Source organism: Serinus canaria, chromosome 4, assembly GCF_022539315.1.
Source record: "Serinus canaria isolate serCan28SL12 chromosome 4, serCan2020, whole genome shotgun sequence".
Taxonomy (NCBI): Eukaryota; Metazoa; Chordata; class Aves; order Passeriformes; family Fringillidae; genus Serinus; species Serinus canaria.
This window is the reverse complement of record NC_066317.1, coordinates 37,888,775-37,901,229: the sequence shown is the minus strand read 5'-3', so window position 1 is coordinate 37,901,229 and position 12,455 is coordinate 37,888,775.

Sequence of the window (12,455 nt, the reverse complement as noted above, 5' to 3'; positions counted from 1 at the left end):
CACCTAGGGAAGGTTGCCCAGCACCACGGGCAGGCTGCTTTTGAACACTGCCAAGGACAGAGGTTTCACCACTTTTCTGAACAGCTTATTCTAGTTCTCCCCATAGATTTGATTGATTTATTGACTTTGTGAGAGCTGCGTTACCCAGAGTAAAAATCTAGTTATGGTCTGTGAAACCATGTTAATTCAGGTCCTGACATGAACTGGAAAACAAAGGTTAGTGACAGCTTAAGTGGCTACTTGTAAATTAAACTACAGGTAAAACCATCCATCAGGTAACTGAAGAACCAAAGAAAGAAAAAAAGAAAGAAAGACTGTTCATCACTAAACTAGTCAGTTTGTGAATTTAATTATGCCTTTTAAGTGCCAGCACTCCTGGTTCTAAGATTCTGAACTCCTAGTCAAAGTAACATATGAAACCTAGTGACATTTTTAATAAGGAATAGACATTCATTTCAGTTATGAATCTAACTTGAACTTCTTTCTAGTGTCTTGGTCCACTGATCTTGTTCTTTGGTTTCAATAGGTTGCTGCTCACACCCTAGAAATACTACAGCTTTCAGTGACTTTATCTACATGGCCTCAAAAAAATCATTGTTAGGTTAAAAGTACATTTTTACAATAGGACATAAAAGGATGAAATTAGCAGTGCAAAAGGAAAAAAAACTTGGAACCTGAACTATAGCTTTTAGACTTAATACATCACAGAAAAACTACACTCCAAGTTCATATAACTTGGTATATTCCTTTTATGGAAAACAGGCATAAGTGGATCTTTCTTCTCAGGTGCTAATACAATGTATAACATATGTATTTTGATGTGTTTGATTTCTTCCCTATTTTTTATACTGTCAGAAAGGATCACTGCTTCTTGATTAACACCTATTTCAAAGTAATTATTTTGCTTATTCCTATTTGTCATTACACAGCCAAAAAAAAATAGACAGGCCATTAGAGACAAAATGTTTTTTCTTCACAAAAATCTTGTTTCGTATGAAAATGTGAAACTCCATAATTCTTTAGACCTTACTTTGAGAAACTCTGAGAAAAAAATAGTGAAAAATTAATTATTCATTATGCAAGATGTAAGAAATTATATTCCTTCAGTAGGTGAAAATTTTCTTTTTAAGTCAAAAGGCACTGTAGTGGAGATTTCCTGAAAAATCTACTTTAGGATCACGCAGAGCCTCAGTCATGTGAGATGTGCACACAGAAAGAATTAACAGACAAAACATTTTTTCCTTTATTGATTCATCATTTCACTGCACACTTTTGCACATAAGCATGGCTTAAATGTGCGTTGAAGTTTGAGACTGTAATGTAAACAGAATGTAAATATTAAGAGCTCATCCAATTGAAGCTACATTTACCTCTCTCATCACCAGAAGCTAATGTCCTGTGTGTTGCAGTTACAGTTGTGAGGTAAGGATATGGAATACAGCTACAGAAATTGTGAGCATCACCCTCAGTTCCTAAGGCAGAGAGAGCAGTCAAACTTACCAAAGTTGAACAAAAAGCAATCATAGTATCTGTCAGTGTTTAAACAAACACAGAGCAAGTTTTAAATACAGATTCTGGCATACTGAACAAGAAAGTATTCACATGAATAATTAGAAAATACAATTGTGTCTTCGCTGGAAGTATTGCTTCAGTGATTTCTAAGCAGGCACTGGGGTATGTTTAAATGACACAGAAAATATGCCTTTACTACAGAGTAAAACAAGCCTGGGTAAGTGTAAAAGGGAAGTAGAAGATTTAAAACAATTTTACTGAGAAGACAACTGAAAAATACAATTGGAGAAAAAGCTTTGCTCTCAGCTATCAATAAATATGAATTTCTAAAAAGCTTTGCTCTCTTCTTCAGTCCAATCTCCTTCAGGACACCAGAATTCATCTCATCTGCCAATTCAAAGGTTTATTTAGGAAAATACTCAAGAGATTTGTGGCAAGTAATATCGTAAGTACCTAAAATAAAATATAAGATTCACTAGTTTCTTTCTCAGATGGCTTCTTTTCCCAGGGTGACTTGAGGATCAGAGCACTTAATTCTTACAGACTCTTTCCTAAAACAATCGAAAGGCATCCAAAAATCCTAGCTTGTGTTTCCCTAATTATGCTTATTAGTGCACATAATTATCAACATGTATATACACATACATATATGAACTAATGCCCTCTAGCTATCTAAGTCTGGCCATTTAATAATTTTGTAAATATATGGTTAAACAAAATTGTAGCATTCTAATCACAGGAGTAATAAAAGAGTGTCACTTTGGTTTCATTCACATATTTAAAAACCAACCTTTTATTAACTTTTTGTCATTATACAAGCAATTCTTCTGAATGGAACTAGGTGAACTTTAACATTGCTTCTAACCAAACTATCTCACAATTCTATATTCATACATTCAACTGCTCAGCTGAGACAAGAATATTTAGGAAAGACTACTCTACTGATATATCCCTGTAGAATTACTGAAATCCTATTGAGGATACTGTCAGTCAAATTTCTGAGTTCTCTCAACCATGTGCAGAGGAACTTATTTTAATATGATATAATAATGTAACAGCCCAAGGAGACAAACTAATTGTCACTAATTGTATTTTTTGTATGGCTTTTGGCTTTCTGAGTGTGTTTATGTAACCACATATGCACTGTGGGTGCAAAATAGGTTTATGCATCTCCCATTGTAGTCTGGAGGCAGATACAGTCTGCAGTACTGCACGAAAATAATTTTGAAGTTAACGAACTGAGAACCAGTTTAGCAAGCAGACAAGTCACTACCATATAAACTCAAACTACACAGTACTTGCACTGCTTTCCTCTACAGAAAACACAGATAACAATTCTGAAGTGTATGCGTGAAATTCTGACAATTAGAAACTTCAAGAAGCTGTACAGGAAAGAGTCTTTTGAGAGTATTTATGAACTAATAGATATCCCTTCTCAAACTGATAGGGAATGGAAAAGTTGCCTATTGATGAATTAAGCAATCTGCTTTGCCAAGGTACTTATCCCTGACATCCACTGTGTCATACAGCATGATAAAGTAAGCTTTACCTATCTGTCTTATGACTCATATTTATTTAGCACTCACAAAAATCATTTGTTAGCTAAAATTATGGATGAGTATGTGTTACAGAATACATGTGTGACCCTCAAAGGATGAGGCTTTTGCAAATTCTCAGAGAATATTATACCCATAACCACGCTTTCAATACTACAGACTCCAGTTCTTGCCTTCTGATTTGATCAAGAAAAAAGCCATCCAATAAAGAAAATGTTATCTGGGTTGAGGTTTTCAGAATAATATTCCATTTGGAAAAATATACCCTAAGGAGCATGCATTGTGCATTCTCTCTTCTGCCAAACTCACTGTATGAGTAGGAGTACTTCCATTCTGGAGCTCTGGGACTTGGTTCCTAGTCTGATGGCTAAAAAGTTGTTGTCAAACAGTTTTTTTCATGACAGATACTTTCTCTTTCTTCTCCTTTGCTTTTCCACGGTATTGCAAAATGCTACTCCAGTCTTTGTTTGTTGTTAAATATACATTCTTGCACAATTTCCACCTGTGTCTATTCAAGTGCAAAAGCATTAACTACATTTGTCAGTGCAGTAGTGCACACACACTAATACCAAAAACTTGGTGTTCTTACTTTAGGTGGCAAAGAGTTCTAGGAAAACCAGACTGACACACAGGTGCATGCAAATGGGATTTTTTTTTTTTTGCCTTTCTCTTTTAATGTGCAGAATATTAAATTTCCTATGGTTTTGAAATTATAAACATAGCACCTAAATATTAAATAAGAACGTCCATTAGCTCATGCTGTTCTATGCACAGTGACTATAAACAGGTACTGAAGAACAGCTAGTACGCAGTATAATTAATCCTAAATACATTTAGGATTAATAAAATTAATCCTAAAGACATTTATTTCAGTGATATGGATAGATGATACATACATTCTTTTGTAAAAAATTCCTTAACTTCTGTTTTAGTCTCTGCTCCAAAATCCACTGCTTTTCGTGGAAAAAATACTATTGATTAGGTTTATATTACTACTATTTTCTGCACATGACAAATTAATCTTACTACTAACTTAAAATATTGTCAGGAAGGTTAGGTTTCAAAAAAGGAACAGAGTTAGGATTTAAATCCTTATTGGTTACAGCATTCATTAATCAGTGGTAATTTACATTAATACAAAAACATTGATCCTTCTCTGAGGGCCCTCTCTTGTGAGTAATTTCATCCTCCAGCAGACATTATGAGCTACATTAAGAACTGGCATTTCAACAAATGAGAATAGCTTAACTGTTAGGGAAATATCCATTTAATGACCAAATAGAAAATTATTTATTTTACTATATTGCAATACCTAATGATATTTCAATTTTCAAGGATTCCCTCAAAAGTTCCACTTAAGAAAAAGCTGTAGTTACATTCATGGCAAACAAAGACATAAGATTTCTCCTGTCATATTTTTCATATATTATTTTAGAAAATCTTTCTCCTGAATGTGTATTTTTATTGCATCAGAGGCTGAACATAAAACACCTGTTTATCCAAAAGAGTAGCTACAAGAAAGAACTATATCCATAACTGAACTGAGTTCTTCTTGAAATGACAGACTGAGCCATTTTTATTCTAACAGTTAGGCAGGATTACCTCAATGTTCTTCCCACTTTGTTACCTTCTAAAAATTGTCTGTTAAGAGAAGCTGGCAGAAACCATGTAAACCTCTCTGATTAATTGGCAGCAGTATTGCCCAAAGTGCTCTCTATAAATTTAAGTTTGCACCTACGCAGAGACAAAAAAATTGAGATCTAAAAGAAGAAATAAAACATCCAATGAGGGAAAGCTGGGACACCTTAAAAACTTTACTGCATACAGACATGGTAACAAGCCAGGACAGAAATGATGAGTGGTTAAATCAAGAGAAAGAATTTGGTCTATTTAATTGTGTCATATAGCCAGAACAAGCCTATAAAATACAGTGATAATACTTGTCCTCTATGAATCTCAGCTTTTATTTCTCTACAATGTGTTGACCACTACAACATGGGTATGATATTCTATGGGGGAGAAAGACAAGAAAGACAAAAAATAAAAATATCTGATTAGAAATTCTCCTCAAGTAAATCAAGTGGACTTGAGTTTAAAAAAAAAAAAGCTGAAAAAATGATATTTCACATATATTCTTCAGATGATGCCTTAGAGACAGAAAACACTCTGGTCCAATTTCTGGAAGATGTCCCAGAGTTCTGTTTTTGTGTACACTCAGTCTTGTCAGTCTTAATTTAAAAGTATATCAGCATTTAACAAAACATTAAAGGAGTAACCCAAATCCCTAAGTTGAATACCATTATGTTTTAGGTACAAATTCCTTAACAATTTTCAAGCATATCATAAATGAAGAATACATTTGCATATTCAATGTGAGACACTGGTATTCAGATAATATTATAATCACTGTCATCTGACCAAATAAATTGGAAAACAAGAAAGATGAGAAAAGCTGTCACTGTAACACAAAATACATTATCTGCAATAAACCCCACTCAGTAGGAAAGAAAACTAGATTTTGGCAGTTGGAAGACCATGGCAAGTAGGAGGAAAGGTGAAATGAGCATGACTGTGATCAATGTCATAAAGACACCGATTATACAGAAAAAATTATTTCTACAGTACACCTAAGATTTTAATAATGACTGGAAGAATACCAAAGTAGTGAAATGTAAAACAACCAAAAATAATGTCCTGAACTAACTTCAGGAAAGAGCATAAAATCAGGGAATATCACAAGGACCACCAGCAGAAAAATATGGGAAAGACTCTTCTACGGTCATGTATAAAGTCTGTTCAAATCTTACCTTACTCTTCTCTAGGTCCAATACTCCCAGCAGAAGAAATGTAAGATATACATACTATGGGCAGGAAGAGGAATATGAAATTATTATTGTTTAATAAAACAAGAGCACAGCATGAAGTTGAGAAATATTAAAAGCAAGCAGTGATTTAGCGGCTTTTGCAAAACTGCCACAATGTGATATGGATTTAAGCAGTATAAACAGCTTTAAAAGTATAACAGCTTTAACTGTACAGAAATTAATGATTTTAACATCTAAAACTTATTTTGCACAGTATCTGTACTAGCTAGAGATTACACAGGGGTTTAAAATATCTATGTAAGAAATTACCCAGATATAAATAAGGGAAGTTTGATGTTCCTCATGAACATTTGACTATAAAATGTTGTAGTCTTTGTTAGGGTTACATGATTAGATCAATGTATCTTAGCCTAGACTTGGTAGATGTTGTAAGTCAAGTTGAGGTAGCACGTGGAGAAATAATGAGGAGATGAATACTGAGCTAATGGTTAGTGCATATACTTACCTAAGCTGCATTACAAATCAAATGTAGGATGAGTATTTTGAATAACTGCAGGAAATGAACTTTACAAGAACTCTAAGATTCTCATCACCTGAGGGTCAATGAACCAGGCACAAAGAAATGTTTTTATTTCAGAGCAATTATCCATGTAGCTTTGATCCTGCCAGTCTTGGTTGTGGTGATGTACTGCTTCAGCTACATCAGCCCTTTTACTGGACAATCTCTCAGAATTAAAACACTTGACATCCTGGTTGGAAGTTACAAACTACCATGTATGGTGCAGACAAAATTCCAGCTCTGGAAGTCTCTCACTGATGTTGCTGGAAGTGGAAGAGGATACCACAAAGAAAGTAATTCCATTCTCAATAAAGTATTTGTTAAGTGGCTGCATTTTTTACAATTGTCTGAGATAACAGAACTTAGCTAGTAGAAATATGAACTTAGTTATATATTTTTTTTATTCTTGCCTTATATTCTCTTGTCTATGACACACTTCAATTCTTATACAAATGCTCATTTTTTTCCAGCACTAGTCAAAAAAGTTAATAACTATTATCATAAGCAGAAAAATGTTTTGCAGATTAGCCATATAATAAGGTGGTTTAAAGATTGCCTAGAATATCATGTTTATTGCTGACCATGTATAGTAAAGCTAAATTGTTTGAAAAGCAGAAAGCATAAGTCTCCAGGAAAGTTTCAGTACATCAAAATTTTAACACTCCATTCCAAAAGTAAACTTGAAATGAATAATTATTGATTGAACAGAAAACCCTATCAAATATTGTAATGTAAGGCATACAAAAGAACAACTTCAATTTTTTTTTGAAATTCTAGCAAAATATGATACTAATTTCTAAGAAGACTAGTGAAATACTAGTATGTCAATAAATTTCTATCAAAACCAAGTCCTGCTGTTCTACCCACCTATGCTAGGACTGAAATTGGTCCACAGTGATTAATTTGAACTAAGTAGAGTATGTACAGTATGTGGTTCAGGTATTGACCCACAGCACTCTCAGGTCCCTCTGAGAATGGTAGGTCTAGTGGTTCCAGTGCTGATGTGTGAAATGTTATAACAAACCAGAAATCGATGCAGAGTGCACAGTAAACAGACTCAGTCAATGAGCTATTCATTACCTTTTGTAAACCTCCAGTATAATTGGCATGCGGTCAATTTATAAACTGTAATCAACTGAGGCTTTATTTAATCTCTTATATCGAAAAAGCTTCATGCTTTATGTAGTTTTAAGAACATAAATCTGGAGAGGTAAGTAATTTAAAATCCAAATGCACCCTCTATTAAAAAAAAACAAAACTCACTTTTCTGATTTCTAACAGAAGCTTTTTAGTAAACACCTCAGTACTGTACCCTGCAAAGACAGGTTTTGGGTGTGGTACTTTTATTAGATATTTTTTTTTCTGATTGATAATCCTAGATGCATTTTTTAAAATAAATTGTTGCCTTCAGAAAAGCAATTTTTCCTACCAAAAGAGGGCACAGAGGAGGCGCATATTTAATAATAATTTTTATCCTCATTTGCTTACTGATAGAAGCCTTTTTAACATAAAACTAATGAAAGTTGGCTATTTAGAAAATTAACCTTTTCATTTCAAATTAAAACCAAAATCCCATAATCATATTATTTTACACTAAGTGCTTGGCTAGCTCCTAAAAAGAATCAGACCCTAAATAATTACTGCCTTCAGTAGAGAGCACCTCTGTAGGATTTATTACAAAATCCTAAATATAAAAAACAAGTAGCAAAATAGGGAAGTTTGTATTAGAAAATTTAGAGGAAATTTGTTTTACCATTCACCTGTTACTTCTTTCCCATAAGCAGATGAATTATCGGCATCTAGACAACTTGTCCCTCTTTTTTTGTTTGGTTCAGTTCACCATGCTTGGCTTCCAGAAAACCTAGGTAGGTTTTCAATTACAGAGTCCTACACAGCCCCTTTTCTCCCTTCAGTGAACTTTTGAGTTCTGCATGGTCAGCAGATGTGAAGGATTTAAGTATCTTACAACACAGTTCATCTAAGGGAATGTTTACACAGTTTTTCTAGCGTGTTCATTCATACACTGTGCCAAAGGAAACCACGGAGTGTTATCACATTGCAGAGCCTAGGATATCATACTTCATTTCATTGCTGGGTTAATTGCAGCCATCTGGTTTCATGGCTCAGTGCACAAGCAGAATGGACTTCTTTCTGCCTGAAAAATTAGACAAGTGAAGTTGAAAATGTCTATGTGGGCACTGCCTTTAAGTGACAACTTCTCCCCGTGTAAGCTCACGGGTAAGAGTGAAATAGAGGAAATTAAATGTTGTGAAAGGTAAGCCAAAGAAGGCTGAGCAACTTACACACACAAACCCATTAAGATCATATCTGAATTACAAAGATAAAAAATATTTATGCTTGGTATCTATCTATCTCTGTCCAGGCTAAGTAGTTATATTAGCAGAATATTTCTTTTGTTATTTGAGTTGAGTACCATGTTGATTTGCTCTGACAACTGTATTACGGATAACTATAGCCTATCATGCTTAGAATAATCAGAAAAGAAACGAGATGGGAGATGAGAGTTACCTAATCCATAGGGCATGTCCAGTAGCTCTAAAGCACAGTTTAGAAAAAGCTGCATACACAGTTACTCTCAAACTTTTTTAACTACATTATTTGTATATCTACACAAAATTAAAAATCAATAATTTATTTAAAAAAAAATTAAATTACTTTAGCTACTGCTGACATCACTTCAGAGTAAATGCATGATGTGCCAATGAAGACTGTTAACTATGTTATAAAACAAAGATCTAATTTAATTACTGGCTGTTACATTTGGAAAATTTGTTGATTACATTGTTATATTAAGTTAATAAATGGAGTAATCTGCCTGTTACAGTCATTCACTCTATGGTTACCTATTTGTCTATTAGCCCTGGTAATTGTTACTAGCTTTTTAATTTTTAAGAAATAAAGGAATTGGCAGCACTTCCAGGTTATACATACTGCAAATTAACATGTTTGTCATAAATAAATACATAACACATTTTCTATTACAGCTTTATTAGTGCTTTGAGCAATATTTAGTTCAGCAGTTCTTAAGTAGGAAATAAAAAGAGTACTAAATGGTGGAATATCTTCTCTCGAAAAGATTTAGGATGCAACTATAACATGAGTCTTGCTGAATCAGTCAAAGAAGCTTTTTTTCATTAGAGAATTTACTCATCTAAATTGTTATTTTCTGAAAGCAATTGAAAGACCTGAATATACTTTCATTGTTTGCTGGAATGTCCAGCAAATTTCAAAAGAGAGACACATTAGAGACTGGCTGGATGGCTGGATCCAGGAAGTGCTGGTGAATGGTGCTAAATCTAGATGCCATCTGGTCAATAGTGGTGCCCCCCAGGGCTCAGCTCTGTTTAATATTTTTGTCAATGAACTGGACACAGGGATCGAGCACATCCTCAAGGAAATTTGCAGACATCACCAAGGTAGGTAGGAGTGTTAATTTTCTGGAGGGTAGAAAGGCTCTAAAGAGGGATCTGGACAGGCTGAACTGATGGAACAACCAACAATGCCAAGTACCAGGTCCTGTCCTTGGGTCACAACAACCCCACTCACCAGTACATCCGATTTTTCTTTCCTAACCACCTAGTGTTGCAGTAAAAAGTCAACTTTGATGTTCTGTCCACCCTAGATTTACCATTAAATAGCACACAAAATATTCCCCAATACAAAATGCAGAAGCAAAACTAGGAGTGTGTCCAACACAGGAGCAGTGCTGTCCTGTCAGTGCAGGACAGTACTGTCTATTCCACTACAGGAACAGACAGTAAGGTCAATAACATCAGAGCTACTGAACACTCTGGCACTGCCCAAATCCTCTGAAACTATAGTATCTCTTTGAAGGTGTTCAAAGATTTATATTTTCTGATGAAGGCAAATTCAGCTGATGAAATAACAATTTGAAAATATATAGGTATATTTTACTTAATTTTTCTGTGACGTGAATCAGGCTACAAGAAGTAGCCTGATAGTCTACAACAAAGTGAAGGAAAGCAGACAAGACAACATAAAATGAAAAAAGAAAAGCTATAATGAATGTAAATAGTGAAAATGCCATGGTATTAGACAGAAACAGAAAAGACAATTTTGATGCAGCACACATGTACTGTAGGAAGAGTTACACACATGGACTGATAGTGATTTGGTACTACCTATGTCTTCAGAAGAATCAGATGGCTATCAGTTACTATTCTGACCATCCAAACACAGCATTTTTGGAGAATACCATGTAGCTATTGCAAAAAGACCTGTATTTCACTGGATATATTGTTAACATGACTATACCACCACTTTAATATTTACTCATTTACATTTTTTTCAAGAAACATTAATTTATCCTATGTTTCAATCTAACAGTTTCATGGAAATAGTATCAAAATTATTTAAACAATGCTGAAAATATGGAATATCAAACAGTGATGAAACTTGATCCTTATTTGATAATATCAATTTACAGAACGAGGAATTTAAAAAGAGAAGCATTGCTTGTTGAAACAAGAAAGTTACAATCAGCTTATCTGACTAGGTTCCATTAATGCTGATTCTACCACTAACAGAAACCTTTCTGACAACAAGAAAAAAACAAACAAATAGGAAAAAAAACCCAAAACTGGTTATACAAATGCTGCATGGATAAACCATCTGCCAGGGCAAAAAAAAAAAAAAAAGCAAAACCTTAAATTTAAAAGTTTTGACACAAAAGATAACAGTACCTCCTGAAGGTCCATCTCACTATTACAAAGTGATGACAAGATGAAGAGAATCATATAAGACAATTATTAGATCTCTGTTTAGTTTCCCCACAGTAGGTAGCCTTGTAAGCCACTTAATACAGTGCCACCATCCCTTATAACAAGCCACAGGTTATGTGCTACAAGAAAAGTTTCCAAAAGAATCACAATTAAAATTATAAAATTCTAATTACTCCTCCAATCAACTCTCTCCCTGCCTCTCCAAGCCACCAGTCTCAGGACCAAGAAAAGCAGTGGAGGCCTAAACATAACACAAAGATGCTGGACAGATACCAGAAAAGAATTTAAAACAGCATTACCAGAAATAAGCTGTAAAAACTGAATTTATATTATAGGAATCTAGAATCTTTGGGAACGGGTTAATAATTCTCTTTTTAGAATGTTAACACCTGTAATTAGACTAGAACATCTTGATTTGACATGTAAATCCAACTTTGAGTGAAAATTGTATTACAAATACTTCTAGGAGGTAATTTGGATGCAAAAAATCGGTAACTTTTCAGGGAAAAACTGCTCCATTTACATAGCTAAAAAATCAGGATTTAATTAGCTTTCTGATTTATTAATGAGAAATAATGAACTAACAATCAATGAATTTTGCATTCATTATTAACTAAAACAAAGTACAATATTAGACACTTACAAAATGTTGATGAACACCTCTTAATTTCTAAAACCCCTCTCTACCCAATCCCACAAAGTTCTAAGGGCACTCACACCCACAGAACTATGGGAGCATAGACAGCATTTGGCTTACAGGCACATTCTCCCCTGGGAGGGCAGGTTACCCAACTGACACAAACCTTGAGTGAGGGAGAGAAGAGCTCCAGCTTTGTGTGAAGCTGTCTCTCCCCACAGGCTGCTAACCCACACTTTGGTGTGAAAGCACAAGTGGAGGATACACACACACCCCCAAGGTGTGAGTCCCTACTTGTTTCATCTCACAGTGCCATGATGGGAGACTTGCAGCAGGAAGGAGGCTCAGCCACTGTTCCACTGCAAGGTATCTCCCCTCATGCCCAAGGTTTTCCTTTTACATATTTCTTTTAAAGCTGACTCCAGTATTTCAGAAATCCCTTCAGAGTTTCCCGGTTAGCATTTATGCAAACACCCCCTCAGACAGTTTTGGGTGCTCCCATTCACACCCACATCCTTGTCTTAACATTTGTTGTCTAGGGTGGGCTGGGCTGGCATTCCTACAGTAACAGATTAGTCGATGGTGGTGGAGGCAATTAAAGAC